We start from the raw sequence: 16,695 nt of genomic DNA, 5'->3' as shown, positions 1-16,695 counted from the left end.
TATATATATATATATATATATATTACAAAAGGGATATGGGAGATATGTTAACAGCGCTAATATGTAGAGGTCCTAAAAATATATATATATATATATCTAGATGTCTAGAAATTAATTATTCCATATATAATGATACTAAAACCATATAAATCAAAAAAATTATTGAAAAAATGAGACAATGTATATATAAAAATCTCACATAGGTACATATATCCTCATACAACCAGTAATGATATAATAACAATCGAGATCAAAATTATGTTAAAACTGTATACAAATGTACAAATATATATACACATGAAAACGCACTTGACTGAAAAGTGAAAAAAAGTCCCAGTATAAGGAAAGATCCCAATTGGTGTCAAAAGGGTGTGATATAAAAGTAGTAAGTCGTTTGTATTTCTTTCTTAACAACTTCAAACACCCTCCAAACGGTGAACACTACTCCAGATGGTCCCCGTAGGGTATATACTCACAGTAACTACCCTCAATCAATATGAGGTAAGATAAAGGTGTAAATCCTCTATACAGCTCTTTGCCTGGAATCAGTCAGTGTCACTTCTCTCATGTAGGTGTCCTGGCAGGCTCGTGCAATACAGGTGGTATGGAAAAGAAAAAAGTAGTGCAACAACTAGTGCAATATTGTCAAACACAAATTTATTGTTGCACAAATACTATATACATAGCAAAAGTTTGCACTCACATTTGTATGTGTATATGCATATATATTTATGTGTTACTATGTGTATATACAGATATTTATGTGTTATTATGTGTATATACAGATATATTTATGTGTTACTATGTGTATATACAGATATATTTATGTGTTACTATGTGTATATACAGATATATTTATGTGCTACTATGTGTATATACATATGTATTTATGTGTTACTATGTGTATATACATATATATTTATGTGTTAATATGTGTATATACAGATATATTTATGTGATAATATGTGTACATACAGATATATTTATGTGCTACTATGTGTATATACAGATATATTTAGGTGTTATTATGTGTATATACAGATATATTTATGTGTTACTATGTGTATATACAGATATATTATGTGTTACTATGTGCATATACAGATATATTTATGTGTTACTATGTGTATATACAGCTATATTTATGTGTTACTATGTGTATATACAGCTATATTTATGTGTTAATATGTGTATATACAGATATATTTATGTGTTACTATGTGTATATACAGCTATATTTATGTGTTACTATGTGTATATACAGCTATATTTATGTGTTAATATGTGTATATACAGATATATTTATGTGTTACTATGTGTATATACAGATATATTTATGTGTTACTATGTGCATATACAGATATATTTATGTGTTACTATGTGTATATACAGCTATATTTATGTGTTACTATGTGTATATACAGCTATATTTATGTGCTACTATGTGTATATACAGCTATATTTATGTGTTACTATGTGTATATACAGATATATTTATGTGTTACTATGTGTATATACAGATATATTTTGTGTTAATATGTGTTTATACATATATATTTATGTGTTAATATGTGTATTTACAGATATATTTATGTGTTAATATGTGTATTTACAGATATATTTATGTGTTATTATGTGTATATACAGATATATTTATGTGTTATGTGTATATACATATATATTTATGTGTTATGTGTATATACATATATATTTATGTGTTATTATGTGTATATACAGATATATTTATGGGTTATTATGTGTATATACAGATATATTTATGTGTTATGTGTATATACATATATATTTATGTGTTATGTGTATATACAGATATATTTATATTATGTGTATATACATATATATTTATGTGTTATGTGTATATACAGATATATTTATATTATGTGTATATACATATATATTTATGTGTTATTATGTGTATATACATATATATTTATCTGTTATTATGTGTATATACAGATATATTTATGTTATTATGTGTATATACATATATATTTATGTGTTATTATGTGTATATACATACTGTATATATTTATGTGTTATTATGTGTATATACATATATATTTATCTGTTATTATGTGTATATACAGATATATTTATGTTATTATGTGTATATACATATATATTTATGTGTTATTATGTGTATATACATACTGTATATATTTATGTGTTATTATGTGTATATACAGATATATTTATGTGTTAATATGTGTATATACAGATATATTTATGTGTTATTATGTGTATAATTATTATATAAAGTGTAAACTGCAAGAATAATAACTGTGAGTGTAAGCCCTTTTGGTCAAGTAGCAACAACATACTACTAAGTCCATATAAGGAAATGGGGTTAACTGAAAGGGTTAAGTTTCTGTTGTAGTCATTCCTTGAGTGCCCATTATTAGAAGGTGGAGTTAGTGCATTTATTTTAACCTATTAGCATACATTTAGGTGTTTTTAAGGACCTGCAGGATAGACACACACCAGGCTATGATTACGGCAATCTGCCGAAACGCGTAAGCCTGTGTGCTGCGCTCTCCCCTAACATTTGTGGCATGCTGTCACTTTTCTTTGTTATGCAATTTTAAATCTTTTTTGAATAAAGTATCCAGTTTTTACAAGGAGTGTGGTATTGTATCTCTCTTTTTTTTATTATGTGTATATACAGATATATTTATGTGTTACTATGTGTATATACAGATATATTTATGTGTTATTATGTGTATATACATATATATTTATGTGTCAATATGTGTATATACAGATATATTTATGTGTTACTATGTGTATATACAGATATATTTATGTGTTACAATGTGTATATACAGATATATTTATGTGTTACTATGTGTATATACAGATATATTTATGTGTTAATATGTGTATATACAGATATATTTATGTGTTAATATGTGTATATACAGATATATTTATGTGTTACTATGTGTATATACAGATATATTTATGTGTTATTATGTATATACATATATATTTATGTGTTAATATGTGTATATACAGATATATTTATGTGTTACTATGTGTATATACATATATATTTATGTGTTACTATGTGTATATACAGATATATTTATGTGTTACTATGTGTATATACAGATATATTTATGTGTTATTATGTGTATATACAGATATATTTATGGGTTAATATGTGTATATACAGATATATTTATGTGTTACTATGTGTATATACAGATATATTTATGTGTTACTATGTGTATATACAGATATATTTATGTGTTACTATGTGTATATACAGATATATTTATGTGTTAATATGTGTATATACAGATATATTTATGTGTTAATATGTGTATATACAGATATATTTATGTGTTAATATGTGTATATACAGATATATTTATGTGTTACTATGTGTATATACAGCTATATTTATGTGTTATTATGTGTATATACAGATATATTATGTGTTAATATGTGTATATACAGATATATTTATGTGTTAATATGTGTATATACAGATATATTTATGTGTTATTATGTGTATATACATATATATTTATGTGTTAATATGTGTATATACAGATATATTTATGTGTTATTATGTGTATATACATATATATTTATGTGTTAATATGTGTATATACAGATATATTTATGTGTTACTATGTGTATATACATATATATTTATGTGTTAATATGTGTATATACAGATATATTTATGTGTTACTATGTGTATATACATATATATTTATGTATTAATATGTGTATATACAGATATATTTATGTGTTATTATGTGTATATACAGATATATTTATGTGTTAATATGTGTATATACAGATATATTTATGTGTTATTATGTGTATATACATATATATTAATGTGTTAATATGTGTATATACAGATATATTTATGTGTTACTATGTGTATATACATATATATTTATGTGTTACTATGTGTATATACAGATATATTTATGTGTTACTATGTGTATATACAGATATATTTATGTGTTATTATGTGTATATACAGATATATTTATGGGTTAATATGTGTATATACAGATATATTTATGTGTTACTATGTGTATATACAGATATATTTATGTGTTACTATGTGTATATACAGATATATTTATGTGTTACTATGTGTATATACAGATATATTTATGTGTTAATATGTGTATATACAGATATATTTATGTGTTATTATGTGTATATACAGATATATTTATGTGTTAATATGTGTATATACAGATATATTTATGTGTTACTATGTGTATATACAGATATATTTATGGGTTAATATGTCTATATACAGATATATTTAAATTTGCTGCCCATCACTGTGCTGCGCTCATAGCATGAGAACGAGTTTACCATTTGAGCCTATGGAAGTGTCCGCATGAGCGGAAAGCTTTGGTGAAATGCGAAAGCGATATTTTGGGCTCCACTTACTTGTAATCTGGCCCTAAAGAGGAGGAAAAAAAATACAGTACACTCTGCATTTAATGTATAACATGTAACAGTAGACATCTCAATTATAATAAATGTATAGATATAAAGGGGCCGATTTATCAAGGATCGAATGGTCCCTGATACCCCTGTTTCCACAAAAAGCCTTAAGGCTTGCCAGAAACAGCAGTTATGAAGAAGCAGTCTTAAGACCACTGCTCCTTAACTGGTTCGCTGCCTCTGAGGCTGCAGACATCAATCCGCCCGATCCTATACGATCGGGTTGATTGACATCCCCTGCCGATTGGCCGCAAATCTGCAGGGGGCGGCATTGCTCAAGCAGTTCACCAGAACTGCTTGTGCAATGTTAAATGCCGACACCGTATGCTGTCAGCATTCATCGATGTCTGACGGAAATGATCCGCTACAGCATATCATGTCAGACAGACATTGATAAATCGGCATCATAGTATCAATTTCAACATAACCTATTATGTTTTAATAACTAATACACTTTAAGGTCTGATAACAGCGTTTACAATAACATGGCTGTATTTTTATAAAAGTAAACTGGGTACCTTGATGTAAACAAAAAAACTCCCATCTCCCATCCCATAGAGCATGAATTTAAACTTACTTTATAAAAATATGAATAATCTTATATATGCATACTTTCTGAGGCACCAGCTACTACAGAGCATGTGCAAGAATTCGCAGCCTATACAGTTGCAACAAAAAGTTTGGGAACCCTTTGGAATCACCTAGATGTCTACATTGATTACTCAGATGAGGAACAAGATACATTATATAAGTCACAATTATAGAAAAACATAACCTAACTAAACTAATAATACACAAACAGTTGGGCTCCATTTATGAAGCAGATAATGCTTCTTCGAAATCCCTTCAGGTTCACCTGAAACGGAAGTCAAGAAGCACCGGTCATAAGAACGCTACTCCTTAACCTGTCCTCCACCTTTTAGAAATGCTTGTGCACTGATGATAAATGCCGAGAGTGCATTTAGTGATGTCGAGAGGACATGATTCGCTATAGCGAATCGTGACCGCTCTACATATAGTAAATCTACCCCATTGAGTAATCATTCACAGTACAGGGTGGAAAAATTAAATGAACCCCTTTTTTAATGACTTCTCGAAAAGGTATTTGGAGTCAGGTGTTTTAATTAAGGAGATGAGATTGGAAGTGAGAGTTGCACAGGTGTCATGCCCTTTAAATAAAGGCCCACAAATCCTGGTTAATAATAAACCTGCTCTTCTTAAGAAACATTGGTTAGTGTGTACATGACTCGATTTCAACAACTTTCACAGGACCTTAGAAGAGGCACAAAATTGGAAAAGGTTACAAACGCATTGCTAAAGACTTGAGTGTTCATCAATTCACAAGAATACAAAAAGTCCACCAACAGAGAAAATTCAGGACTATATCTACTCAACCCACCCTAGGGGTGAGCGTCCTTCAAAGATCACTCCAAGAGCACAACGGCAATCCTTAAAGAGTTGAGAGAAAACCCAAGGGCAAAGTTCTCCATTCATGTCCACCATCAGAAAAACACCAAACAAAAAGGTGTTCATGGAAGGGCACCATGAAGGAAATCACTGAGGTCTAAAAAAAAAAAAAAGAAATAAAATGTGTCATGTATCAAGTTTGCCTAAGACCACCTTAGTGGTACTGTGCTGTTTATGATGACTTCAATAAAAAATTGAAAAGTACAATTGTGTGTGTTATTATTTAACCCCTTAAGGACCACAGCACTTTTCCATTTTCTGACCGTTTGGGACCAAGGCTATTTTTGCATTTCTGCGGTGTTTAGATGTAATTTTCTTCTTACTCATTTACTGTACCCACACATATTATATACCGTTTTTCTCTCCACTAAATGGACTTTCTAAAGATACCATTATTTTCATCATATCTTATAATTTACTAGAATTTTTTTTTATAAAATATGATGAAAAAATTGAAAAAAAACACACACTTTTTCCAACTTTGACACCCAAAATCTGTTACACATCTAATACCACCAAAAAACAACCATGCTAAATAGTTTTAAATTTGGTCCTGAGTTTAAAAATACCCAATGGTTACATGTTCTTTGCTTTTTTGCAAGTTATAGGGCAATAAGTACAAGTAGCACTTTGCTATTTCCAAACCACTTTTTTTTCAATATTAGCGCTAGTTACATTGGAACACTGATATCTGTCAGGAATCCCTGAATATCAATTGACATGTATATATTTTTTTTTAGAAGACAACCCAAAGTATTGATCTAGGCCCATTTTGGTATATTTCATGCAACCATTTCACCGCCAAATGCGATCAAATAAAAAAAATCGTTCACTTTTTCACAAACATTTTCACAAACTTTAGGTTTCTCACTGAAATTTTTTACAAACAGCTTGTGAAATTATGGCACAAATGGTTGTAAATGCTTCTCTGGGATCCCCTTTGTTCAGAAATAGCAGACACATATGGCTTTGGCGTTGCTTTTTGGCAATTAGAAGGCCGCTAAATGCCGCTGCGCACAACACTTGTATTATGCCCAGCAGTGAAGGGGTTAATTAGGTAGCTTGTAGGGAGCTTGCAGGCTTAATTTTAGCTTTAGTGTAGAGAGCAGTCTCCCACCTGACATATCCCACCCCCTGATACCTCCCAAACAGCTCTCTTTCCTCCCCCACCCCAAAATTGGCCCTGACATCTTAAGTACTGGCATAAAGTCTGCCAGTACTAAAATAAAAGGTTGATTTTTTTTTTAAACAATATTCTGCTGTGTAGGATCCCCCTTAGCCCTAACCTCCCTGATCCCCCCCCCCCAAACAGCTCTCTAACCCTCCCCCTCTGCCTTATTGTGCGCCATCTTGGTATCTTTTTATTTTTACATATTTTTCCGTAGTGTAGCTGCCCCCCCTCAATAACCAACCCCCCACCCCCTCCCAGATCCCTTCGATAAAAATGTCCTCCCTCCTCTCTCCCACTTTATCGTACAATTGTGCCATAGTGTAGCGTTCCCACCCACTCCCACCCCCATGCACGCGTCTGCCCCCGCCTCCCATGCACTCCCGGCGTCCCCGAACGTGATCCCGCCCCCTCTGTCGCACAACCCCCATCGATGGCCGCCCACCCGCCTCCCTGAAATGGCACGAATACGATCGGGTTGATTGACACCCCCTGCTAGAGGCCGATTGGCTGCGAATCTGCAGGGGGTGGCATTGCACTAGCAGTTCACAAGAACTGCTGGTGCAATGATAAATGGCGACAGCGTACGCTGTCTGCATTTATCGATGTGCGGCGGACATGATACGCTACTTCGTATCACGTCCGCTCGCACAATGATAAATATGCCCCTAAGTCTCACTCAAATAAGTGATTAATTAATATGGCCGGTAAAAGAATTCATGTTGTGAGTGATTTTCATAACCAGACAGGAACTGCTATTGGTTGATTTTTCAACATCAATTTTAAACTGATATAAGCTGAAGAGAATATCTGCACTGGCCTACACTGCTGCTGATAATACTCGTCAAAGAGCTTAGTAAGAACTGGTACAACTCAGACTTAAGGCTGCAATGCACAACTGGTAGCTAGCTGCCGATTGGTGGCTGCAGATAGAATTAAGCAAATTTGATAGCAGAAGAAATTGTAAATGTTGTTTAAAATGGTAAGCTCTGTCTGAATCATGAAAGAAACATTCTGGCCTAGATTTGGAGTTTGGCGGTAGCCGTGAAAACCAGCGTCAGAGGCTCCTAACGCTGGTTTTAGGCTACCGCCGGTATTTGGAGTCAGTCAAAAAAGGGTCTAACGCTCACTTTTCAGCCGCGACTTTTCCATACCGCAGATCCCCTTACGTCATTTGCGTATCCTATCTTTTCAATGGGATCTTTCTAACTCCGGTATTTAGAGTCGTGTCTGAAGTGAGCGTTAGAAATCTAACGACAAAACTCCAACCGCAGAAAAAAGTCAGGAGTTAAGAGCTTTCTGGGCTAACGCCGGTTCATAAAGCTCTTAACTACTGTGCTCTAAAGTACACTAACACCCATAAACTACCTATGTACCCCTAAACCGAGGTCCCCCCACATCGCCGCCACTCGATTATTTTTTTTTAACCCCTAATCTGCCGACCGCCACCTACGTTATACTTATGTACCCCTAATCTGCTGCCCCTAACACCGCCGACCCCTGTATTATATTTATTAACCCCTAACCTGCCCCCCACAACGTCGCCGCCAGCTATCTACAATAATTAACCCCTAATCTGCCGACCGCAAAGCGCCGCCACCTACATTATAGCTATGTACCCCTAATCTGCTGCCCCTAACACTGCCGACCCCTATATTATATTTATTAACCCCTAATCTGCCGCCCTCAACGTCGCCTCCACCTGCCTACACTTATTAACCCCTAATCTGCCGACCGGACCGCACCGCTATTATAATAAAGTTCTTAACCCCTAATCCGCCTCACTAACCCTATAATAAATAGTATTAACCCCTAATCTGCCCTCCCTAACATCGCCGACACCTAACTTCAAACATTAACCCCTAATCTGCCGACCGGAGCTCACCGCTATTCTAACGAATGTATTAACCCCTAAAGCTAAGTCTAACCCTAACACTAACACCCCCCTAAGTTAAATATAATTTTTATCCATTACAACCCACCACCCACATACCCCTAATCTAACCCAACCCCCCCTTAAATAAACCTAACACTAAGCCCCTGAAGATCTTCCTACCTTATCTTCACCAAACCAGGTTCACCGATCGATCCAGAAGAGCTCCTCCGATGTCCTGATCCAAGCCCAAGCGGGGGGCTGAAGAGGTCCATGATCTGGCTGAAGTCATCATCCAAGCGGGAGCTGAAGAGGTCCATGATCCAGATGAAGTCTTCATCCAAGCGGGAGCTGAAGAGGTCCATGATCCGGATGAAGTATTCTATCAACGGCATCTTCAATCTTCTTTCTTCGGGAGCCATCATCTTCCATCCGACGCGGAACATCCTCTTCTCCCGACGCCTACTAGCCGAATGACGGTTCCTTTAAATGACGTCATCCAAGATGGCGTCCCTCGAATTCCGATTGGCTGATAGGATTCTATCAGCCAATCGGAAATTAAGGTAGGAATATTCTGATTGGCTGATGGAATCAGCCAATCAGAATCAAGTTCAATCCGACTGGCTGATCCAATCAGCCAATCAGATTGAGCTCGCATTCTATTGGCTGATCGGAACAGCCAATAGAATGCAAGCTCAATCTAATTGGCTGATTGGATCAGCCAATCGGATTGAACTTAATTCTGATTGGCTGATTCCATCAGCCAATCAGAATATTCCTACCTTAATTCCGATTGGCTGATAGAATCCTATCAGCCAATCGGAATTCGAGGGACGCCATCTTGGATGACGTCATTTAAAGGAACCGTCATTCGTCGTTCAGTCGTCGGCCAGGATGGATGTTCCGCATCGGAGGTCTTCAGGATGCTGCCGCTCCGCTCCGGATGGATGACGATAGAAGATGCCTCTTGGATGAAGACTTCAATCGGATGGAAGACCTCTTCTGCCCCGCTTGGATGAAGACTTCTACCGGATGGAGGACCTCTTCTTGCTCCGCTTGGATGAAGAATTTGGCTCGGCTGGGTGAAGACGACTCAAGGTAGGGAGATCTTCAGGGGCTTAGTGTTAGGTTTATTTAAGGGGGGTTTGGGTTAGATTAGGGGTATGTGGGTGGTGGGTTGTAATGTTGGGGGGGGGTATTGTATGTTTTTTTTTACAGGCAAAAGAGCTGAACTTCTTGGGGCATGCCCCGCAAAGGGCCCTGTTCAGGGCTGGTAAGGTAAAAGAGCTTTGAACTTTAGTAATTTAGAATAGGGTAGGGCATTTTTTTTATTTTGGGGGGCTTTGTTATTTTATTAGGGGGCTTAGAGTAGGTGTAATTAGTTTAAAATTGTTGTAATATATTTCTAATGTTTGTTAGTTCTTTTTTATTTTTTTGTACTTTAGTTAGTTTATTTCATTGTATTTATTTGTAGGAATTGTATTTAATTTATTTATTGATAGTGTAGTGTTAGGTTTAATTGTAGGTAATTGTAGGTATTTTATTTAATTAATTTATTGATAGTGTAGTGTTAGGTTTAATTGTAACTTAGGTTAGGATTTATTTTACAGGTAAATTTGTAATTATTTTAACTATTTTAGCTATTAAATAGTTCTTAACTATTTAATAGCTATTGTACCTGGTTAAAATAAATTTACCTGGAAAATAAATATTAATCCTAAAATAGCTATAATATAATTTATATTGTAGCTATATTAGGATTTATTTTACAGGTAAGTATTTAGCTTTAAATAGGAATAATTTATTTAATAAGAGTTAATTAATTTTGTTAGATTAAAATTATATTTAGCTTAGGGGGGTGTTAGTGTTAGGGTTAGATTTAGCTTTAGGGGTTAATACATTTATTAGAATAGCGGTGAGCTCCAGTCGGCAGATTAGGGGTTAATACTATTTATTATAGGGTTAGTGAGGCGGATTAGGGGTTAATAACTTTATAATAATAGCGGTGCGGTCCGGTCGGCAGATTAGGGGTTAATAAGTGTAGGCAGGTGGAGGCGACGTTGTGGGGGGCAAATTAGGGGTTAATAAATATAATATAGGGGTCGGCGGTGTTAGGGGCAGCAGATTAGGGGTACATAGGGATAATGTAAGTAGCGACGGTTTACGGAGCGGCAGATTAGGGGTTAATAATAATATGCAGGGGTCAGCGATAGCGGGGGTGGCAGAATAGGGGTTAATAAGTGTAAGGTTAGGGGTGTTTAGACTCGGGGTACATGTTAGAGTGTTAGGTGCAGACGTAGGAAGTGTTTCCCCATAGGAAACAATGGGGCTGCGTTAGGAGCTGAACGCGGCTTTTTTGCAGGTGTTAGGTTTTTTTTCAGCTCAAACAGCCCCATTGTTTTCTATGGGGGAATCGTGCACGAGCACGTTTTTGAGGCTGGCCGCGTCCGTAAGCAACTCTGGTATCGAGAGTTGAAGTTGCGTTAAATATGCTCTACGCTCCTTTTGTGGAGCCTAACGCAGCCATTCAGTGGACTCTCAATACCAGAGTTATTTTAAAGGTGCGGCCAGAAAAAAGCCAGCGTTAGATATGCGGGTCGTTACCGACAAAACTCTAAATCTAGCCGTCTGTGTTTTTATGTTAGAGAAGTTATTAAAGCCAGGGGTGTGCCTGTTCTGCAATATATGTGTGTGTGCTGGGAGGCCAGAAGTGTATCTGCTGTGCAGTATAAGTGTATATAGAGAGGCCAAGGCCACATTTACATATGTGTTTATAATCTTTAATTTAAAAGCGCAAAACTTAGAACTCTGTTTAAAAATCTGCAAATGGCCCACTAACAGTTGTGTGCGAATTGTTTGTACAAGTTGAAAGTAAACGCAATCGCTTGAGCACAATTGAAGTTAACAAGTGTCAAGTTAGAGCGACCTCAGGTCTCTGGTTAACTGTTAACGCTAGAATATAAAGTTGAATAAAATATATCAAAATTACATGTAAAAGTACAATTAAACTTATAATTTCACCATCTAATAAAATTATTTAAATTGCACAAAAAAGTTATAAAAGCTTACAGATATGAGATCTCAAGTGATAGAGGAAAAAAAAGGCTGCAATGGTCTTTAACATAGAGATACATACATGTCTAAATATGTATATGTAAGTATATGTTTACATTTACATACATATATACACATATACATATGTACACATACAGTATACGTATACATTTACATACATATATACACATATACATATGTACACATACAGTATACGTATATATTTACATACATATATACATATGTACACATACAGTAAATGTATATATTTATATACATATATACATATTTACACATACATTTACATATATATATATATACACATACAGGGAGTGCAGAATTATTAGGCAAATTAGTATTTTGACCACATCATCCTCTTTATGCATGTTGTCTTACTCCAAGCTGAATAGGCTCGAAAGCCTACTACCAATTAAGCATATTAGGTGATGTGCATCTCTGTAATGAGAAGGGGTGTGGGTGGTCTAATGACATCAACACCCTATATCAGGTGTGCATAATTATTAGGCAACTTCCTTTCCTTTGGCAAAATGGGTCAAAAGAAGGACTTGACAGGCTCAGAAAAGTCAAAAATAGTGAGATATCTTGCAGAGGGATGCAGCACTCTTAAAACTGCAAAGCTTCTGAAGCGTGATCATCGAACAATCAAGCGTTTCATTCAAAATAGTCAACAGGGTCGCAAGAAGCGTGTGGAAAAACCAAGGCGCAAAATAACTGCCCATGAACTGAGAAAAGTCAAGCGTGCAGCTGCCAAGATGCCACTTGCCACCAGTTTGGCCATATTTCAGAGCTGCAACATCACTGGAGTGCCCAAAAGCACAAGGTGTGCAATACTCAGAGACATGGCCAAGGTAAGAAAGGCTGAAAGACGACCACCACTGAACAAGACACACAAGCTGAAACGTCAAGACTGGGCCAAGAAATATCTCAAGACTGATTTTTCTAAGGTTTTATGGACTGATGAAATGAGAGTGAGTCTTGATGGGCCAGATGGATAGGCCCGTGGCTGGATTGGTAAAGGGCAGAGAGCTACAGTCCGACTCAGACGCCAGCAAGGTGGAGGTGGAGTACTGGTTTGGGCTGGTATCATCAAAGATGAGCTTGTGGGGCCTTTTCGGGTTGAGGATGGAGTCAAGCTCAACTCCCAGTCCTACTGCCAGTTTCTGGAAGACACCTTCTTCAAGCAGTGGTACAGGAAGAAGTCTGCATCCTTCAAGAAAAACATGATTTTCATGCAGGACAATGCTCCATCACACGCGTCCAAGTACTCCACAGCGTGGCTGGCAAGAAAGGGTATAAAAGAAGAAAATCTAATGACATGGCCTCCTTGTTCACCTGATCTGAACCCCATTGAGAACCTGTGGTCCATAATCAAATGTGAGATTTACAAGGAGGGAAAACAGTACACCTCTCTGAACAGTGTCTGGGAGGCTGTGGTTGCTGCTGCACGCAATGTTGATGGTGAACAGATCAAAACACTGACAGAATCCATGGATGGCAGGCTTTTGAGTGTCCTTGCAAAGAAAGGTGGCTATATTGGTCACTGATTTGTTTTTGTTTTGTTTTTGAATGTCAGAAATGTATATTTGTGAATGTTGAGATGTTATATTGGTTTCACTGGTAAAAATAAATAATTGAAATGGGTATATATTTGTTTTTTGTTAAGTTGCCTAATAATTATGCACAGTAATAGTCACCTGCACACACAGATATCCCCCTAAAATAGCTATAACTAAAAACAAACTAAAAACTACTTCCAAAACTATTCAGCTTTGATATTAATGAGTTTTTTGGGTTCATTGAGAACATGGTTGTTGTTCAATAATAAAATTAATCCTCAAAAATACAACTTGCCTAATAATTCTGCACTCCCTGTATATATATATGTACACATACAGTATACAGTATATAAGTGCATTGGAGCCCATTTGTGGTCAAGTAGATAAAAGCACGTATAAGCATATATATGCAATATTCATCCTATATTATAAAAGGCCAGGCATGTTTGTCCGATGCAGTCATGTGCAGTAGAGGGGGGCAGTAAACGGGAGCTGGGGCCATGAGTGGGCGGAGTGGGGGGTATGACCGCTGCAATACAGACAAAAAAAGTTGAGAGCGGCAGGGATGGGGAAGCAGGGAGGGGATCTAAGTGGATGGGGACTTTGGTCGTGTACACGAGCTATAGGATTAGTATTGAATAAAGGTTTTAACTATGTATTTACTGTAAATATTTCAAATTCCAATGTTCTGCACATAGCAGAATATGTTCTCTCTCTCTCTCTCTCTCTCTCTCTCTCTCTCTCTCTCTCTCTCTCTCTATATATATATATATATATCTGTACATATCTATACCTAATATAATTATATATATATATATATATATATATTTATATATATATAATGTATAGATATATATTGTACAAAAATACCATCAGATATATGTCATCGTTTGAAGATATTGTGTTTGGTTGCAGGGCTTTTTAAATTTGTTGTGTGAATGTGCATAATTTTGTAACATGCGTGAAACGCGTAAGTACACTGATCACTAAACACCCTCCATATGTGTTATGTTTTAAGTGATGAACTAAGTGTTTTTTTTTATTTTACTCCACAGTTTCATTACATTTTAACATTTTGTTCTATACCAATTAATCAGAACAAAAGAGGCAAAATATTGGGTCTCACTAAGTACTACAAGATACTGCAAACTATCAAAAACGTAAGCAAACTTCCTTGTTAATTACAACAGACTACCATGACATCACCATATGCCAGAATATGCCACGAACTACAACAAGTTATCACAAACTACTATGATAAACTGCAACAATTATACTAATTACCGTAAACTATTGCAGCCTACCAAAGGCCTACTCAGGCGATGGCAGTCACAGCAGGTCTATTCCCATCTCTGGGACTCTACTGAGTAACCACTTGATATTGAAACTATGCAACTTCTATAACAGTTAAATACGATAATCTAGATATTTATTGATAACTGAAATTAAAGGGACATGAAACCCCAAAAAAATGATTTGATGATTTAGGCAGAACATACAATTTTAATCAAGTTTCCAGTTTACTTTTATTATAAAATTTGCTTCATTCTCTTGGTATCATTTGTTGAAGGAGCAGCAATGCACTACTGGTTTCTAACTGACATGGATGAGCCAATGACAATTGTTATACATATGCAGCCACCAATCAGCAGCTAGAACCTAGGTTCTTTGCTATTCCTGAACTTAGCTTGATAAACCTTTCAGCAAAGGATAACATAAGAAGTAAACAAATGAAATAATAGAAGTAAATTAAAAAGTTGTTTAAAATTGTATGCTCTGTCTAAATCATGAATGTCTATTTATGTCTTTACTGTCCCTTTAAGTGTTTGAAGATAAAAATGTTAACATGAATTAAAAGGCTATGAAATTATTTAACCACGTGTAAGGAAAGTGGTTGCAGTAATTGCTCATATAACACTTGCTTAAACTTGTGTGACTTTGCCTTTAAGAGAGTGAAAGCATTGCACTAACTTGTGTGACTTTGCCTTTAAGAGAGTGTGCCTTTAACAGAGTAAAAGACATTAATTAACTTCAAGTAGATGACACTGAATTTTGCTAAGTCATGCTACAAGTGGTAAACAACCGATGGATGCTGATGATAAGAAGTCAAAACCCAGACAGAACAAGGGTGTAACCTTGGCAGGGGTCACTAACTGACATTAAGGAACACATTGGTATAGGGGCTAATGCCATGGTAATATTGTTAATTATTATTAAGTGCAATAGGCTAAGTAATATTAATTGCAATAGGCTAAGTAATAAAGCCATTATTGATGTTTAGCTATTAATTGTATCTATGGAAAGATTGTTAAAACTATTATTGATGTATTTGACAAAAGTAACTGCATAAGACCACATAATTAATGTTAGGCAGAAAAACATGTTTGTTTGAAACTAAAGATGACGGCATTGCAGTTTAGGAATACGTCAGAGATAGTACCTGGGCATGCCCTGATAAGCTTGGTTGAGGCTAAAGACAGACTGGCCAGATGTCTTGGGCCACGGCCAACCTCAGAGGGTGCGGTCTCAGGATCTGTGGAGTTGCGCCAAAACTGTTACACAAGTGAACAGTATAAAGAGGGGTACATCTAGGCAATCTGATTGTGTTTCGTGTCATGTCTGATGTCTGAGAGTCTGAGTGTCTGTGTATTTTTGGTGTGTGTATTTGAGTGTATCTTTTGGGACCTGTGGATGGACGCATCTCAGTGTTGTTTCCCGCTGATTGCCTGTTTTTCTCCTGGTCCAAAGATTGCCCAGATGTCCCCTCCCATTGCGCCCCAGAAGCGGCAGGATAGGATGATGCAAACAGAGATCACGGTGATGTATTAATTTGTTTGTTTAAAACTAGCTAGACTTGTTTTAGTGGTAATACAACATAAGATTGTTATCAGTCGTTGCGCAGGCAACTAAATGTAACTGAAAACTGTATAGATAGTTGTATCTAGAATTGTTTATATAAGCATTGCAATTGCATAGAGTGTTATAAGTATGAATAGTGGTTTGTGGTATTTTGTTTTCCATGATTATGTTGCAGAATAAACCATCATTGT

The 16,695-nt window shown here is 35.6% G+C and overlaps 1 pseudogene; it reads left to right on the top strand.

Moving 5' to 3' along the window:
• The window catches only part of LOC128636466 (cytochrome P450 2A13-like), a 146,355-nt pseudogene that overhangs the window by 46,723 nt on the left and 82,937 nt on the right, over window positions 1-16,695 (top strand).

Source organism: Bombina bombina, chromosome 7, assembly GCF_027579735.1.
Source record: "Bombina bombina isolate aBomBom1 chromosome 7, aBomBom1.pri, whole genome shotgun sequence".
Lineage (NCBI taxonomy): Eukaryota > Metazoa > Chordata > Amphibia > Anura > Bombinatoridae > Bombina > Bombina bombina.
The sequence above is the reverse complement of the archived record's forward strand: the minus strand, read 5'-3'. Positions and strand labels throughout refer to the sequence as shown.